The sequence below is a fragment of the Monodelphis domestica genome, chromosome 6, assembly GCF_027887165.1.
Source record: "Monodelphis domestica isolate mMonDom1 chromosome 6, mMonDom1.pri, whole genome shotgun sequence".
NCBI lineage: Eukaryota > Metazoa > Chordata > Mammalia > Didelphimorphia > Didelphidae > Monodelphis > Monodelphis domestica.
In genome coordinates this window covers 206,889,448-206,902,037 of record NC_077232.1, presented here as the reverse complement: position 1 = coordinate 206,902,037, position 12,590 = coordinate 206,889,448, and the positions used below count along the sequence as shown (strand labels likewise).

The window sequence follows — 12,590 nt, the reverse complement described above, 5'->3', positions numbered from 1 at the left end:
ATTCAACCAATTTTCTTCCATAGCACAAATATATTTTGATATTTAAACCAGGTAAAGTAAAAACAGACAAAGGAAACTAAAGACCAATTCCCATAAGTAATATTTATATAGAAATTTTAAATAAAAAACTAGCACGGAAATTATAGTAATATATCATAAAGATAATGCACTATTACCAACATCAATGTATACCAGGAATGAAATGCCAGCTCAATATTATGAAAATACAGGCATATTTGAATATGCTGATAAAAATTAACAAAAGTCACATGATTATAATAATTGTTGCATGAATTTTTTTTCATGTAGAGCAACAATTCTTATTAAAAACAATAAAAAGCAAAGGTGTGAGTCTTTTCTTCAAATGATGAATAATACATAAAACCAATACCCAACATTAACTAAAATGGGGATAAAGTGAAATTCTTTCCTATAAAATTAGGGATAAATCAAGGATATAGATTATGACAATCATCATACACCATAAGACAAAGAAACTGATGTAATAAGCATAGGAAATTAAAAAATAAACCTATCACCTTTTATAGTGACCTAATGTTATAGAATCCTAAAGAATCAAATTTAAAAACAAGTAAAAAATGTTGATCCAGAGCTACTTCACTTAAAGAATATCTTCATTTTTTCACATTTATGTTTGCAACTTCACATTAATACTTGCAACATATATAACTCAAATAGAACATGTTGTGCAACCTATTCTTTCCTAGACATCCCACGATCCTGTTATGCATACATCTCTAATTCTGAAAAAGGGCAAATAGGTTCATACATCCAACCAACCTGGAGTCCTAGCAACTGGAACCTTGATCAGTCAAATTTTGGCCACTCCTTGCTCTTCTTTGTTTCTATAAAAAGGACTACTCCCACCACACCTGTGTAGGAATTAAATTTTAATGGTCTGACTAAAATATATGAAAATTATAAATAATATGGTGGTTGCCAATTTAAAATATTATAGCTCAAAGTCAAAATGACTTTCACAAAAGAGGTAGAAAGAGTGAAAATAGAGAAATACAAAAAAGGAATAGAGAAGATGTCTAGTCATCACACTAAATATTGCTCCAGTGCTCAACTCAGCCAGGCACAACTTATTAACCCTCTCAACCGAAGTTAATCTCTTTCTGGAAGTCAGGAAAAGAAAGCCAGCTATTCACTCACCCAGGTTTCCTCCAAGAGGCAGGTCAAGATGACTTGAGGTAAAGATGACTCCTGAAGCTGACTCTTCCTGAACACACTCTCTCCTTGAAGTGAACTTACCAGCCCAAGAAATTTTTGGCCTTTTATACTGGCTTCTTATCCCTTCCCCTTCTTTACAGGGGCCAATCACAGCTTCCAAATAACCCAGAACTGCCCCGGGGGGGGGTGAGTATTGTGGGATCCATTTCTCACCTCTGAAAGTGTTAATTCTTATTATAGGCATCTGAAGGCATAAATTTTTTTTATCATGGGATTCACAGGTTGCTGACTGATTGGGTTAAAAGGGTGGAGCTCTCTTTACTTAGTGGTTAGCTAAGTACTAAGTAGGGGTACTAAAAAAAAAAAAGAATTGACTAAGTGTTAATTCTAAGTAGACAAAGAGAATAAAGAATATCCTTTCACACCTGAACAGTGTGACTCTATCTGAGCCAAAGAGCCATCCTTACCTATTTATATTTCTTATCCAGTTACCTGGTTATTCCCATTCCTTCACAAAACAATCAATACCTTTATTTAAATTGCAGAACATAAAATACACCCAAACAAATCATAAACATTTATATTATATTTAAAAAACACAATAGGTAGAGATAGACAAATTCCATTTAAAATAACTTCAGACAGTATAAAATACTTTGGAGTCTATCTGCCAAAACATTCACAGGAACTATGTGAATATAATTACAAAACACTCCACACAACTAAAGACATATTTAAATAATTCAAGAAATATTTATTGTTCATGGGTAACCCAAGCCAATATTATAATCAAATATGATAAATACAATAAATTTTGACAATGTAATAAAAATGACAGTTCTTTCTAAGTTAAAAATGACAGACTTTCTAAGTCAGTGCCAAGCCAATCAAATTACTAAAGAATAATCTTAGAGCTAGAAAAAAAAATACTGACAAAATTCATTTGGAGAAACAAGAAGTAAAAAACAATCCAGAAAATCAATAAAAAAATTGAAGGAAGGTATTTTAGAAGTATCAGATATAAAATCATATTACAAATTTGGAATTGTCAGAACAGTTATGGCAAAACTAGACATAAACCAACATCTCACACAATAAGCCAAGATAAGTTCAAAATGGGTAAAGGATTTAGATAAATTGTGTCATAAGAAAATTTAGGGAAGACTGAAGAAAATACCTAAAAGATCTATGGATATGTGTAGTGTTTCTGACCATACAAAATATGAAAGATTTCAAGAGGTAAAATAATATTGTAATTGTTTCTTTGAAAAACAAACATTTTCTCTAAAAATACTCAAAGAAGAAAAAACAAGAAGCTGGGAAAATTTTAGAATACATTTCTCTAATTAAGGTCTTGTTTCTCAAATATAAAGGGGAATGAGCTAAATTTATAAAAGTCACTATTTTATTGTTAAATGATATGAAAAAAACATTTTCAAAGGAAGAAATAAAAGCTACTAATAGTCATGTAAAATTATGCTCTTAATGACTATTAAAGTAACACAAATTAAACCTGCTCTAATGTGCCATCTCTTACCTATAAGATTGTCTGACATGACAGGAAAAGAAAATGCCAAATACTAGAAGGGGCAAAATAGATACATAATTGCACTGTTGGTAGAGCTCTAAATTAATCCAAAAATTCTGGAGAATAATTTGGAACTATGTCCATAGCACTATAAAACTATACATGCTCTTTAACTCAGCATGCTACTCCTATATCTATATTCCAATGAATTAATGGAAAAAGAAAAATGATCCCTATGCCCAAAAATATTTACAACAGTTATTTTTGTGCTGGCAAAAAACTGAGAAGTTAGAGAATGCTCAACAACTGGGGATGTCTAAACAAGTTATGGCATATGAATACAATGGAATATTGCTTTAAAATATTTTGGAGGAGATAGTTTCAGAAAAAACTTGGGAAGACTGATATGAATTGATATAAAGTGAAATAAGCAGAATCAAGAGAACACCATACAGATTAATAACAATATTGTAAAAATCATCAACTGTGAAAGGTTTGGTGATTCTGATCAATGAAATAACAAAGGATTCATGATGAAAAATGCTTTCTACCTCCTGGGGTGTATGGGGTGCTCAGGGAGGGGTAATATCTCTGGTATGGAGGGCTTGTCGTGCCCTCTTAGGGCAGCTCTCCAGCCTCTGACCCCCACCTGACACCCAGCTCTCACTTGTGGCTCCCAGTAGCTGCTGGCATGCGGCAGCGGCCACACCCCGGGCAAGGGCTTCGACAGGCCGCTAAACCTTGTGAGGGTAGCCATCAGGTCGTCGTTGTCGACCCCTGGTGAACCAGGTCTTTGCTCACCCAGCATGTGAAGACTGCTTCGGCTGAACAGACGGAAGAAACCAGAAGAAAGATGGAAGAAAATAAGAAGGTTCAACGGCTGAGATGGCGACGCAGCAAAGCACTGTGGAGTGCTCAGGGCGTGTTGGAGCACAAAGGACAACATGGCCATCCAATGCAGCTGAGGAAGTCTCCAGGTCTAACGACTTTTCGTGCCACTGGACGCAGGCTTCCAACGCCGAGAGAGTGGGACTGTCTCTGTGCATCGACTTTTCCACTTAAATCTTCATGCACAATTGTCTTTGTGCACAAAAAGCACAAAGACAATCGTCATTCTCGGTTACCCAGAGACTACTACCACCTCCTGGTAGAGAACTGATGGACTCCAGCCCCCAAGTTACCAGTCTAATGAAATGAAAGTTCCTCTTCTCTATATTTATTTGTTTCTTATCCATCAAATTGTCATAGATCAAAATTAACTCAGAATTAATCAAAATTAATCAGACTCTCTGGTTCTATAGAGAGAAGCATTTTATGTTTGATAGCTATGAGAATTACAATTGTATCTCAAATTGTTTCCACAAAAATGTTTTACAACATTTAAAGATATACTAACTACATTTATAGTTTTTGATGGAGATCCAATAAAAGAAAGATGTTACATGTATACTTACCTTTCTAATGTTTATAATAAAGTGAGTTTGTGTATTTTCAAGAAATTTAATCTTTGTTCATTTGTATTTGCCTCTATGGTTTGTTCTGTATTGTACTTAAGCTAATAACATTAACATAAATAAAGCAAGTATAGTAATATACATGGAGCTATTAAATTTATATTCTAGAAAGCAAGTTGGAACTATGCCCCCAAGTTACTAATTTTTGAATATTTTTAACTGATTGATATGCCTTCCAGGTCTATATGAAAAAAAAACAGAGATAAGATAAAAATTACCTATATGTACAAAATAGTTATATCAGGGTTTTGTGTGTATGTGTGTGTGTGTGTAGTGTGTGTGGGTGTGTGTGTGTGAGAGAGAGAGAGAGAGAGAGAGACAGAGACAGAGACAGAGACAGAGACAGAGACAGAGACAGAGACAGATTCAGAAAAGAAGGAAGTTCAAATCAATTAGGGAAGACTTTCACAATTATGGCATATTGTACTATAAGAAATTAAATAGATGGTTTCAGAGAAACCTGGAAGGATTTGTAACAACATTGTAAAGATAAATAACTTCTTAAAAATTCTGTCTGTCAATGCACTAACCAGCCATAATGCCAGAGGATTCATAAAATGCTGCACATAACCTGACAATGAGATGATTGATTCAGATTACAAATCAAGACATATGTTGCTGTTGTTGTGCATGGCCAAAGTAGGAATTTGTTTTGTTTGATTATGTACTATTGTTACAATTTTTTGAGGAGGGGTAGTGGGTTTGGGTTGAGAGGGAGATAAATCAGATTTTCATGTTTAAAGACATTCTGTTGATCACGCAAAAGAGAACCTGGAAAGACTTATATGAAGTGATGCAAGGTGAGATGAGCAGAACCAAGAGTATGTTGTACAGAGTAAGAATAATGTATGATGATCAGTTGTGAATTATAATTATTATCATAAAGACAAGGATCAAGGACTACAAGGGTTTCATGATGAAAAAGTATATCCACCACCAGAGAAGGAACAGAATCCAAATGCAGATTGAAATACAAATTTTCACTTTATTTCCTCCATAAACTTTTCTCTACTGTAAGCAACATGTATCTTGTTTCAGAACACAAATAACAAGGGAATGTAGGTTATTTGATAATATATACAATCTATGTCATATTACTTGCCTTCTTGGAGATGGGAAAGGTATGGGAGAGTCAGAAAAAAATGAGATTTATATTTATTTTGGACATAACTAATGTGAGAATGTGTTTCTCTTTGGTAAGTGTATGGTAATTTATTGTATATTTGTAATAAATAATTTATAGTATATCATTGTTATATAGTATATTATGATATATACATATATGTTAATACAAAAAGAAAACATTTTGACCAAATAATTCTGTTATGGAAGATGGCTCTCTGGATAGTGTAAAGAGGAAAGATGAAGGGGGAAATTTAGGCAACAGTAAAATTAAAATCCTGTCTTTTAATCCAAAATTTGAATATTTGATTGGGTAAAATTGGTGGAAATAAAAGAAACTGAACAAACCACAAGTCATACTGAGTAGGAGCCAAACTCAGTAAATCAGTTGATAATCTTTTCAACATTTCAAGAGATTTTTTATGTTATCAGTAACATTACTCCCTCCAGTAATGCAGATCATAATGGCTTTATGCCTAAAATTATTTCATGAGTAAAATAGGGAACAAAAGGATTAACTCACCAGTCATCCTCATTCTGGTCACAAACTTTTCAAAGCTAAGCTAACTTGATTCTTGAACATGAGGTCCATCACTGGACCCATATTTCATGCCCTTCATTACTTAATAGAGCTTGCAATTATCTTTGGTTCATCAGCATAGCTTCCAAGAGCCCAGAGTCACCTCAAAGACAGCCATAAAGAGGAATTGGAATAATAAAAAAAGGAACAAATTATGACATCAAAATAAAAGTTTTTGTATGGAATGCTTTCCTTTAACGCAGGGATTCTTAACCTTTTTTGTGTGTATGTTATGGACTCCATTGGCAATAAAGCATATAGACCTCATATCAAAATAACGATTCTAAATGCGAAAAAAAAATAGGAATTAAAATTAAATTAATAATATCAAATTATGGTTCTGATGATGTTTTAAAAAAGTTCTGGGCAGTAGAATAAGAAATCATGTTTTAATTGTTAAGTTTCATTTCATCCATACTGTTATTTCTGGAACTCTACATGAAAAGCTAGCTCACATTCAGAAATATATAAAACATGACCATTTGGGGAAATATCTCTTTTTCTGTCAGCCAGATGCTTATATACTGAATTTTAGACTCCTCTGAACTTTTCCCTTTGGGTACCACAGTGTATTGACTAGAAACAGAGGACCAGGATCAAGAAAGTGCCCTTTGGTTGGCTTCATTGTTGGGCATACTGACCCTATACTCAAATTCATCTCCTGACTCCACTTTTGTCTTTGACCATCTGGTCATTTGAAAAATTAGATTTATCTATGCAACATTGATTCATTAGTATACACAAACAGTTGTCATCTTTATAATGTCCCCCATTTCATACATTCAGAAGTAATTGGGATTGAGCACTGAAGAAATAAGGATTCATTAGTTGAAATGAAATTGGCTTCTGGTGGTATACAATTCTTGGCTGATTATCAGGGTCAGATGACTCCAGAAAGAAAATAATTATCCCTGGTATTTGGGTGTGTGTGAAACAAAACAGAATAGTAACCCTCAACTAGATCTATAAGATGGTGCTAGTGGTGGGTTCCCCAGGATACCAACATGAAGCTAGGGGTTGCCTCTTTCTTAAGGCCATTGGCATTATTTCTCCCTTGAAATCATCTATGTTCTTCAATGACATTGCCCAGGGTCCTCAGCCCAAGTCCCTTCACTGTCAGACCATTCTAATTAACTAACATTCCTCTCTGGTTCCATTCCAAGTAGGAGTCTGGTCTGTACTTTCAGTGTGACTGCACCCACAGGAGGCTATGATCTGCATCTACCTGCCTTCCCAACTAAATTGATCCCAAACACAATTTTAACTATGTAAACACTGCCTCTGCCTTTCCTTCAGTGTCTAGAGGAGTAACCAGATATTAAACAATATTGAGAGAGCTCTGGACTTGGAATCAGGAAGAAGTGGATTTAAATCTGGATACTAATATTTAATTAAATATTAATCGTTCTATGAGCCTCAACAAGTCATTTAACAATTTATTATTAACAATTTAGGTTAGTTTCTTCATCTTTAAAATGAAGATAAAATAGTTATACCACCCATTTCAATAATGTCAATATGGTCCATTTTTTATTATTGTTATTCTTATTTTTTATTTTTGTAACACACCTGCTATTTCATTGTTGAGATGAAATTGCAGTCAATGAGGAAACTCCCTTAGTTAATACAAATCAGCATTTGTCCTAAAACTTATTTAAGTATTTTTTCCTTTTTTTTTTTATTATATATGAGGTTACTCATGATATATTGGTATTTTTAACGTTTTACTTTGTTCTCTCTCACAAAGTGGGAATAATGTCAGTTTTTTCATAACATAAAAACAAAACATATCTATAAATGTATTTTTATACTTTCATACTTTTTTATACTTAAAGTATACCTAATGTATATATCTATTATATATTCAAACACATATGTGCTTGTGTGTGTATGTGTGAACTACAACTAGGAAGCATTCCTAGCTCTTCATAACAAGGTTCCAGTGAGGCTAATTATCCTCTGACATTCAGGAAATTATTGACATTGAACTTAAATATGATTATCTCCCTTGTAATAACCTCTTCTTCTGGTCTCTCTTATTTAAACTTTTTTTTTTCAATTCATTGATTTATTTGACTTTATTCAACTTTTGCTATCCTCAGGGACATGCCACCTGTCTCTGCCTTTCAGAAATGTTTTGCTATATTAATACCAGCCTCATCACTTAATAAACAAGACTGTTGGGCTCAACTTTAAATGTATTTTTTAATCAAAACCCTATCTGAGGTGACATCTGTGCCTCTTCCTTTTTGGCACTATTTATCCCTCTCTCCCCTTTTAAGTTAACAATTAATTTAAATTTAAGAAATCTATCATCTATCTATGTAGTGTATGTAGGTATATTATGTACATATGTGTGTTTGTGTGTATATATATGTTATGTAAATGTAAAGCTTCTACTATTTGTAGAGGAGTGGCAATCAACACATAAGTGATAAGCAATTTTTAATACTTGTTTTAGGCAATGGGGCAATAGTAAAGTAAGAAGCAATATGGTCGCTGACCTTATGTTCTTAATTAATCATTTTGCATTGAAGCTAAAGATAAAAAATAGAAGGGGAAAGCTGACTTTCCAGATTTATTTGAGCAACTTTGCTAGTCATTTTGGGTAATTCAGCAAACAAAAGGAACTTTTTTTTTTTACTGGGAGCATTTGATATGGTGGTATTTACAGCTAGAATAATAAGAGCTAACATTTTGTGTGGTCTAAACTTTGTACATTATATTTTATATCTTATTTGATAACTAAATGGAAGCATGAATGTTGGAAAAGACAGGACACATATATGCAGTTAGATGCTTGCATGGCTCTCATAGACCCTGAGACAATAACTAAGCCTAGCCTTCCTGATAGAAAGAATTTTTCAACTTAATAACTTCTATGCAGATCCTAAGCTAATAAATTAGAAGGCTTGAACTTTAAGGGGCCTTGATGATTACCAAATCCATCCCCAATCCTTCTGTAGGTGAAGAAATTGAAGCAAAGAGAAGTTAAATGTCTTGCTTGAGGTATTTTTTTTTTGAAAATGTAATTGAGTTTTCCTTTATTTTCTTTGCTTTAGAGAAAAATAGTCCTATAGTTTTTTTGTTTTTTTTTTTTATCAATTGTCGTATCTTTAATCACTCACCATCATTGTGGATTCAATTTAGTAAGTATTTACTAAATGCTAACATTTCAATGAACAAGATTCTAAGCTAGGCTTTGGGAGGACAATGATCATAAAGGACCTAGTATTTTTCTGGGAAGAGTTTCCAATCTATGTCCCTTTAATTTGCTAACTGAATATGAAAACTCTTTACAGAGCAGGCTACGATTTGAGGAGGAAGTTGCTCATATTGGGGATAATCAGGATATTGTGATTGCAGGTTTACTTTGTTCAGCCTGAAATACTTTCATCTTGCAAATTATGCCCTCAGTCCTGTGAACACATATCACTCAAAGCGGCACCCTTAAGCAGTCATTCTATAGATCTTCTCCTCTAAAATTTTCCCATTCAAAATTTGAATTACACCTTCGTCCTTCCCAAACAGTACATAGGAGAAAGGAACTCCAACTATCGTTTAGCAAAAAGACTGCTGTTCTGAATGCGTGTTCAACTCAAAGGAAAGACATTTCCTTTGGCTTCAAAGGATCACAAGTTTCAAACTAATTCTTCTTTTGCTTGGGAATGGAGGTAGAAAGGGGGAGATCACTGTGAGTCCACAGTTTTGTAAGCATTCTGAGAAAAAGGAGAAAGAGCTTGGGAAATTGGTACACAAGGAAAAGGGTCCATTCTTCCCCACTTATTGTTCAACCAGGTTTTGTTCTGAGATCCCTCACCTGCATACCCACCTACTTTATAATGCCTCCAGTGCCTACCTGTGGCAGAAATTGTCGTTCTGGCAGCTCATTGTTAGGAAGTAGGGATTTTCTATAACAGTTAACAGCTTTAGCAGGAAGGTTGTTTTCATCTTGCCATAGTGTTTGAGATTCCTCGGTAATGGTAATGATGGTCTTTTGTTGTTCCACAGCCCAGGTTTTATTTCCTTTCATTCTGTTTCTTGATTAAAGCTCAAGTAGGATGAATGGCCTCTGTGAGGAAAGGAAAAAAGAAAACTAAGAAATACCAAAAAAAATCATAGTTGAAACTTCTTTAGCACTGAATGTGAACTGAAAATTATTTTAAAGTTTAGATTTTCCCATGGAAAATGGGCTATCTTCCCTGCTGATACCTTGGTTGATAAGGGATAGCAGTATATATCAAAAATACTTGCTCTATCAGAGGAAGGAAACGTGAAAATAAGGACCATGCCAGCAATGTCCTTTTGAGTTTTAGGAGAAGCAAATACTGAAAAGTTAGAAAAAGTCCTTTAATTAATCTCTACCTTTTTTTGCTACCTAAATCTAGAAATTAGTTACTCCAAGTAAGCATGGACAGTTTTCCCCTCTCTATGTCTATATTGTCACATGGATTCAGCTATTTGGGGATTCAGTCACTTGCTTTGTCTTTATTGCTCTCAAATGTTGAATTATAGCAGTAGCGTGTTGATAAAGATTAGCAGTCAGCCCTTGTGGTGTGGGGGTGGTACATACACATACATGGCTTACTTCAAAGTTTAATCTGAACTATTAATAATGTCCACATTATTTTATTGTCTAGTTAATCAACAAAATACAAAATCACATTCTGATTTTATCAAGCATAAATGAAACTGCCAAATTGGACTTGACTGAACAAGAACAGCAACAAAATTGTTACCTTCCTAGTCTAATAATTGACTCTCTAGTGGCAGTTCAAGTTGAGTGTAGTACACTACTGGGTGGTATCTGTTTTCAGGGAAGAGAGAATTTCTTAAAGAATATATGATGACACAGAGAGAGAACGAGGAAAAAGTGAACCGAATTCACCCAAACTATTTGAAACTGATAATAATGAGAAAAAGTAGGATCAGTAGAAAACAGATTCATTAAGCAAGAAACCTGAAGCACATAATTATAGGGAAAATTATATGTGGAAAGCATATAAGTACGTAGGCAAACCTAAACATTACATTTAAACTTGTGATCCTTTGAAGCCAAAGGAAATTTCTTTCCTTTGAGTTCAACACTTTTTTGGTCAAGACCTGGGAAAAGTAGAAAGCAGTTTTGCAGAAATCAAATTTAGACTACCACCTTACTACATATACCAAAGTAAGCTAAAAAGGATAGTCTTTCTGAATGTGCAAGATCAAATCATGATGGGGATGGTAATAACGAGTAGAGAAGTGGAGGAAGAAACTTCCAGGGTGATTGTGATGGGTGAAATCTGAAATAGATGAGGAACAAAAAGTTTGAGCCTTCAGGTATATCCATTTATTAAGCAATGCATGATAATTATCTAACAAATTGAGACGAGGACTCCTCAGCTTGGCACTAGACCCCAATTACAACAGAAGATAGATTTTATACATTAAAAGAAAACAATTAACAGGATATCAACTAGGATGTGAGATTAGGCCATCTGATTTCTAATGGGAAGAAAGATTAAAAATACTTCCCAACTTGGGAGCAAAAAGGTACAATTCCCTGACACCAGAAAAAGATATACCAGCTCTATATTGAGTCAAAAGATAGGAAGAAAAAGTAATTGACTGACCCGTATGGGGTCAGTTTTCAGATAAAACATATGAGTTATTTGAGATGTATAATTATTAGAAACCTCAATATTTTCATCTAACTGGGTTTCTAGATAGCATAACTAGGTCAGTGATGACAAACCTATGGCACAGGTGCCAAAGATGGCACACAGTGTGCTCTTTGTGGGCACACATGCTGCCCTCCTATCTCCAAACCCCTAAGTTCATTACTAGAAAGGCAGAGGGACTTGGGCAGAGATGCACTCTTCCCCCTCTCCACTGTTCCTGACCACATTTTTTAATGCCACCTCCCCCCCCCCCCACCACACAGTCCAAGGTGAGTGCACAGGGGTTGAGGTGGTACAGGCAGCAGAGATAGAGAAAAGTGGAGTGCTTGGGTCACTCTCATCTTCCTCTCTATGGATTCTTGAGGACATTCACCTACCCCTCTGCCCAATGGGAACACTTCTTCCCTCCCCTGTCTGAGGTAAAGGGGAAGCATGGTACTCAGAGTCTGGGGGGAGAGGGGAATAGCACTTGGTCTCTGGTGGGGTGGTGGACATAGCACTCCATCTGGTGAGTGGGCTGGGGATGGGATCCTGCCCTCTGTCTCTAAAAGTTTTTCCATCACTGACCTAGGTCCTTGGGTTAAAGGTCCCTAAGCAATAGAGAGAGGTGGTCTAGCTTCCTAGCCATTCAAAGCTAGGTTCAAACAATGTAATAAAATTTTCTCACAATTCCCATTAATGAAAAAAAATGTTTTTCAACAGTCAGAAACTGAACTAGTCCCATAATTGAGTAGAAAGGAGATAATGGTAGATTCAAAACTGAATCATGAGATGGAGTCAGTTTTTCACTCAGTTTCCATAATTCCCTCAATTCTCCCATTTGATTCAACCCACTAGCCTGCTGATCATTTATTTATAAAAGATATAAAATGTAGGATAGTTAATTATTCATCATCCAACCAAAGATTCAACAACAAGAAATGATATTTAAATAGGGTTTACTTAATGGCTGACACTGTATCAAGCACTTCACAATCATAATATTA

The 12,590-nt window shown here is 34.7% G+C and overlaps 1 long non-coding RNA gene across 1 annotated transcript in view; it reads right to left on the bottom strand.

Annotated features, from left to right (window-relative positions):
* Positions 1 to 12,590, bottom strand: part of LOC103093522 (uncharacterized) — a 96,814-nt gene that overhangs the window by 31,446 nt on the left and 52,778 nt on the right. Inside the window, exon 2 of the long non-coding RNA XR_008912956.1 lies at positions 9,801 to 10,013. This is a non-coding gene — a long non-coding RNA (uncharacterized LOC103093522). The remainder of the gene's footprint in view (positions 1 to 9,800; positions 10,014 to 12,590) is intronic.